The sequence below is a fragment of the Rattus norvegicus genome, chromosome Y (assembly GCF_021556685.1).
Source record: "Rattus norvegicus strain SHRSP/BbbUtx chromosome Y, alternate assembly SHRSP_T2T, whole genome shotgun sequence".
Lineage (NCBI taxonomy): Eukaryota > Metazoa > Chordata > Mammalia > Rodentia > Muridae > Rattus > Rattus norvegicus.
Window position 1 is genome coordinate 65823240 of NC_141555.1, and position 6512 is coordinate 65829751.

Consider the following 6512-nt stretch of genomic DNA (forward strand, 5'->3'; position numbering starts at 1 on the left):
GGTGTGTGTGTTTGTGTGTGTGTGTGTGTGTGTGTGTGTGTGTGTGTGTGTGTATACACTCGTGACTTGTGTATGTGCATGCTTGTAGAGGTCAGAGGACAATTTTGGGTGTCATTCCTCTTTGTAATAGTTTTACTTAATCGGGGGAGACACATACATGCTACAACACATATGTAGAGAGCAAGGGACATGTTGTAGGATTCAGTCCCATCTTCCACCTGGTGAGTCGTGGGGATTGAACTCAGATCCTCAGGCTTGGTGGCAAGTGTCCTTGCATGCTGAGCTATCTTGCCAGTGCATGTCTTGGTTTTTGAGGTAGGCTTTTCTCACTGGGATCTGGGAACTGATGCCTGTGATGGTTTGGGTGCGTGTGTGCTGTGTGCCTGCGTGTGTGTGTGTGTGTGTGTGTGTGTGTGTGTGTGTGTGCGTGTATGTTTAGCCCTGGGAGAGGCTGCTTTAGAGGGTATGGCCCTGTTGGAGTGGATGTGGTCTTGTTGGAGTGAGTGTGTTACTGTGGGTGTGGGCTTTAAGACCCTCATCCTAGCTACCTGAAAGCCAGTATTCCCCTAGCAGCCTTCAGATGAAGATGTAGAACTCTCAGCTCCTCCTGCACTGTGCCGGCCTGGATGCTGCCATGTTCCCACCTTGATGGTAAAGGACTGAACCTCTAAACCTGTAAGCCAACCCCAATTAAATGGTGTCTTTATAAGAGTTACCTTTGTTATGGTGTCCGTTCATAGCAGTATAACCCTAAGTAAAACATTGACTATGGGGTGGCCAGTGAACTTCAGAGGTCCCCAGGTCTCTGTCTCCCTGATTCTGGGGTCAGAGTGCATGATACCACTTTAGACTAGTAAGTTGGCTCTGGGGATCCAGGCTCAGGTCTCCATGCATGTACAGCAAGCAGTTTACCTGCTAACCCATATCCTTTAGCTAACAAGTGGGTTTAAAAAGAGATAGAGGTAGATCCCAGGAGCCTGACATCAGGGAAGCTGAGCTCTGGTGCACACAAGGCCAGATGTTACAGGGTGAGGGTCATGGTGCAGGGGACATTAGGGCCAAGGAGACATAACAGGGACATTCTTGGGACTTAGGTTGCCTGTGCTGCCTCCACACAGAAGCCTGATGATGATGGTGCAAGCTGGAGGAGAGCCATCTCCAACGGTAGAGGTTGCTGTTATCTAAATGTCTCCCCTACCTCACCACTAGGAAGATGTCACCAAAGATGACATCATTGGGAAGCAGTACTTTGGAGGGTGTGACTTCAGTCATAAAGATTGACTCCTCCTCTGTGTTATTGGTGCACTTATGTTTAAAAAGAATCCCCAGAGAGCTTGCTGGACCTTCTCAGCCCAGAAAGATATAGGCAGAACGCACCATCTACAAGCCAGGTAGCAGGCTTCAGTCAATTTGCCAGGCTCTGATCTTGGACTTGAAGCCTCATTATCAGCCATCCAGTCTCTGAGACTGGAGTGACAGCAAGCTGGCTGGTTCCTGGGTGAGGCAGGGATCAGCCAGGAGAGGGGTGAACACACAATGTGCTTCTTGATTTCTAGTGAGAACAGAATGCAGATGAATGCTTCAAGGCTAAGCAACATGAGTGGCACGGCTTGGTAAATCTCGGGCCCAAAATATAAACCAAACAAGAAAAATAAATTGTATGAGAGAGTTGGCAGACATGATCACTAATCTTGGTTGATGACTTCACTGACTCTGAATTCAATTAAAATGCATGCATCTGGGCACTCTTGTGAGGGATTTTCTTGATCAGGTTATTGGAATCAGGAAGATTTGCCCTAAGTGTGGGTGGGATCTTCTGGTGGCAACCGAGATTTAAGAATGTGAAAGAAGGAGGCTTTGATTTTTGTCTGCCTGCCTTCACTCTCACTGGCAAGTTCATCTCTCCTGTGGCTGCTGCATTCCTTTGCTAATATTCTAACCACCTTCTCTGATATCTCATTGTAGACTGAAGACCAACTCCTCCAGGAAACTCACATGCCTTCAGCACCAGGTTAAGATGGCTGAGGCATCAATCATCATAGACTGAGTAGCCAACGGGGTTTTCAGTACCCTTGTATGGGACAGCCATTGTTAGATTATCCAGTGGTCTGTAAGTCAAATTACCTTTTGATGTGTTTGGTGGTTTGAATAGGAGTGGGCACCATAGACTCATGTGTTTGAATGCTTGACCTATGAGGAGGGATACTATTAGGAGGTGTGGCCTTGTTGGAGTAGGTGTGACCTTGTTGGAGTAGGTGTGGCCTTGTTGGAGTGGGTGTGGCCTTGTTGGACTAGGTGTGGCCTTGTTGGAGTGGGTGTGGCCTTGCTGCAGTAGGTGTGGCCTTGTTGGAATAGGTGTGGCCATGTTGGAGTGGGTGTGGCCTTGTTGGAGTGGGTGTGGCCTTGATGCAGTAGGTGTGTCTTTGTTGGAGTAGGTGTGGCCTTTTTGTAGTATGTGTGTCCTTGTTGGAGTGGGTGTGGCCCTTTTGGAGTGGGTGTGGCCTTGTTGCAGTAGGTGTGGCCTTGTTGCAGTAGGTGTGGCCTTGTTGGAGTAGGTGTGGCCTTGTTGGAGTGGGTGTGGCCTTGCTGCAGTAGGTGTGGCCTTGTTGGAATAGGTGTGCCCATGTTGGAGTGGGTGTGGCCTTGTTGGAGTGGGTGTGGCCTTGCTGCAGTAGGTGTGGCCTTGTTGGAATAGGTGTGGCCATTTTGGAGTGGGTGTGGCCTTGTTGGAGTGGGTGTGGCCTTGATGCAGTAGGTGTGGCTTTGTTGGAGTAGGTGTGGCCTTGTTGGAGTATGTGTGGCCTTGTTGGAGTGGGTGTGGCCCTTTTGGAGTGGGTGTGGCCTTGTTGCAGTAGGTGTGGCCTTGTTGGAGTAGGTGTGGCCTTGTTGCAGTAGGTGTGGCCTTGTTGGAGTAGGTGTGGCCTTGTTGGAGTGGGTGTGGCCTTGTTGGAGTGGGTGTGGCCTTGTTGGAGTAGGTGTGGCCTGGTTGGAGTAGGTGTGGCATTGTTGGAGTAGGTGTGGCCTTGTTGGGTTGGTTGTGGCCTTGTTGGAGTAGGTGTGACTTTGTTGGAAGAAGTGTGCCACTATGGTGACTTTTCTTTGAGATTTGTATATACTCAAACTATGCCCAGTGGTACAGACAACTCCTTTCTGCTGTCTGTGCATCAAGAACTTTGGGCTCCTCCAGCACCAAGTCTGCCTGGATGCTCCATGATTCCTGCCATGATGAAAATGGACTGAACCTCTGAAACTGTGAGCCAGCTGCAGTGGAATCTTGTCCTTTATAAGAGTTACCTTGGCTATTGAGTCTGCAGCCATGAGCATGCTCAGGCTACAGAAGAGGCTTGCCTCTAGTGTCTTCCACTGTGCTAAAAAGAAGGTCCAGTTAGACCCCAATGAGACCAATAAAATCGCCAATGCCAACTCCTCTCAGCTGATCAGAAAGCTGATTGAAGATGGCCTTATCATCTGGAAGCCTTTAACTGTACATTCTCAGTCTTGCTGCCGTAAAATACCTTGAAGGGCAGGCATATGGTCATAGGGAAGAGAAAGGGTACTGCCAACACTTGGGTGCCTGAGAGGGTGACCTGGATGAGAAGGATGAGGATCCTGCACCGGCTTCTCAGGAGATACTGGGAATCTAAGAAGATTGACCACCATATGTATCTCAGCCTGTACCTGAAGGTCAAAAGGAATGTATTCAAAAATCAATGGATTCTTTTGGAGCAGATCCACAAACTGAAGGCAGAGGAAGCCCACAAGAAGCTACTGGTTGACCAGGATGAAGCTTACAAATCTAATACCAAGGCAGCACAAAAACGCGTGGGAGGAGCGCCTCCAGACCAAGAAGGAGGAGATCATCAAGACTCTGTCAAAGGAGGAAGAGACCAAGAAATAAAGCTTCCTTCACATCTGTGCATAGTGACCTCACTGTGGCCTCACATGATCAGTCATTAAAATAAAAGAAGCCTTAAAATTAAAAAAGAGTTACCTGGCCTGTGGTGTCTGTTCACAGCTATGGAAATCTAACTAAGACAATTTGTATTCATTCTGCCATATCTGTTTCTCTGGAAACCCTAATACAATAGCGATCTAGAGAGAGGAACAAGTACCCACCAGACAACATAAATTCCAGTTTACTTTTCTGGTGAATATGAACTTGTTGTGGTTTTAATAAAAATACAAACTTGTTGGTTTTTTGTTTGTTTGTTTTGGGGTGTTGTTGTTGCTGCTGCTGTTTTAGTCATTGTTGTTGTTGTTGTTGTTTTTGTTGTTGTTGTTTTTGTTGTTGTTTTAAAGAAGAAACACATTAAGCCTCTTCATCCCTAAATGGCTGGCAAATACCCGAGCCCATATCAGCTAAAGTGATTAAGGCATTAGGAATGTGTGTACACAAAAACATAAAGTTATCCTGTCTAGTTCAGATGAGAGCAACATCAGCGATGTGGGCCTGCCTAGAGCCTCAACCATTTAATTCAGACAATTCAGGACACACTGTCAGCAGCCTGTCTGGCCAACAGAGACCAGGGCTACCCCACTTAAAAGAGAGCTGTTGGGATCCATGCTCAGCATCACCCATATTCCAAACCTCATACATTTTAAAAATCAGATGTGTTTATATTATCGAATGTGTGAATGATCTGGCTACATGGAACTGTGGGCACCACGTGCCTGCCTGATGTCTGAAGAGGCCAAGAGAGGGCATTAGATCTCCTTAAACTGGCTAACACTTCAACAGTGAGCCATCATATGGATGCTCGGAATAGAACCTGGGTCCTCTGCAAGAGTAACAAGTATTCTTCATGGCTGAGCTCTCTCTCTAAGACCCAGAAACTGTGTCCTGTCCCCGGAGATGCTCTGCTACTCTCCAAAACCACATGGATACTTGGTGCCCATCCCCGAAAATAGACTTCACCCTATCAATAAAGAAGATGCCATGGCTGGTGGTATTGTAGACACTAAGAGACTCTGAGGGAAAGTGCCTTGTATAGGGGAGTCCTGTGAGAACCAAGAATGGAGGAGCACCCTGGACTGGAGAGAGATTGGGTTGGGCCATTGCAGAAGATAAAAGAGTGATGGTGCCAAGGACATTTGAGCAATCCCGTGAACTATCCAGTCTGGGGTCTTAGTTAGGTTTCCACTGTTGAGAAGAGACACCATGACCAAGGACAACATGTAATCGGGGCTGGCTTACAGGTTAAGAGGGTCAGTCCATTATCATCAAGGAAGAGGGCATGGCAGTGTGCAGACAGACCTGGTGCTAGAAAAGGAGCTGAGACTTCAACATCTTCATCTAAATGAATCCAGGAGCAGACTGTCTCCCACATGGCTGGGAGAAGGATTTCAAGAACTCACCCCACAGTGAGACCCCTCCTCCAAGAAGGTCAACCTCCTCATAGTGCCATTCCCTGGACAGTGTATATTCAAACCACCACAGGGTCTCTTCACATATATGATAATTACACCATTGTTTATAGTCTTGCTTAAAGACTCATGATGTTTGCGTGAAGAACATTCGTTGGGTCTGGGTGGCTCCAAAACCCCAAGAACATGAAGTCCTGTGTCTCCCTGAAGTATGAAATTGGCATGTGTGCACAGCCCCTCCCATCCTCTGCAATATCATAATGTTAAGTGTGTGCAGGTCCAGTGTGCAGACTGTAAGTACCGGCATGTGTGCGTTCTTGAGCCGCACACTCAACAGAATCAGCATGAGCCTTCTGTACTTTTTTTTATGGCTCTGAACTCTGTCCTAGACTGATGGGCAAGTAGTTCTGAGAAGGAAGATTGCTGGGTGCAGACAAAGGCATGAAGGTATGTGATTTAATTACAGAGCTGGAGGAATCTGGCTCATTTCTTCCTGTACCACATGAGAGATGAAGTCACTCTGCCCAGCCAATTGCAAAAAAAAAAAAAAAAATCACAGAGAAAATGCACATAGGCTGCTTGTTTTATCTAGACTAGATCATGAGCCCCGATCAGATTTAAATCTCTATATGTACAGAGGAATAATTTCTTTTTGGTGCAGAGATGCCATCCTTTGCAAGCACGCAGGACAAGATTAGGCAGATCTGGGTGTTTGGTGTGAGAACACCTCTCTTCCTGTGGAGTCCCCCTCATGACCACTAAGGTGGCCATATGATCCCAAGTTCACCACCATTCTGCTCAGCCATATAACATATGAAGTAGAACACATGATTTGTGGAGATGAGATGGGCATATTTTAGACCATCTCCTATGCACGAGAGAGCAGCGTTGAAAGGACTGGAGAAGATGTTGGCTGACCCCAGGCCTTTTCTCACAGAAACAGCTGACAAACCGCCCCAAAATGTTCCAGTTATGGATGTTTCCTTCAATAACATAGAGGTTAAAATAGCACACTTGCCTCCCCCTCCCTCCCCTAAGTGATGGGCGGCGGGCACACGGGCCACCAGGCTTCCTATAGGAGAAGCCTCTCTGCTTCTCTCAGAGCAGCTCTCCAAGAAAATAAATAGCATGTGCTCATTATTAAAATG

The 6512-nt window shown here is 47.2% G+C and overlaps 1 pseudogene; it reads left to right on the forward strand.

Moving 5' to 3' along the window:
• Positions 1 to 3316: 3316 nt before the first annotated feature.
• LOC134484405 (large ribosomal subunit protein eL19-like) lies at positions 3317 to 3898 on the forward strand (annotated as a pseudogene).
• The last annotated feature ends 2614 nt before the right edge of the window (positions 3899 to 6512 follow it).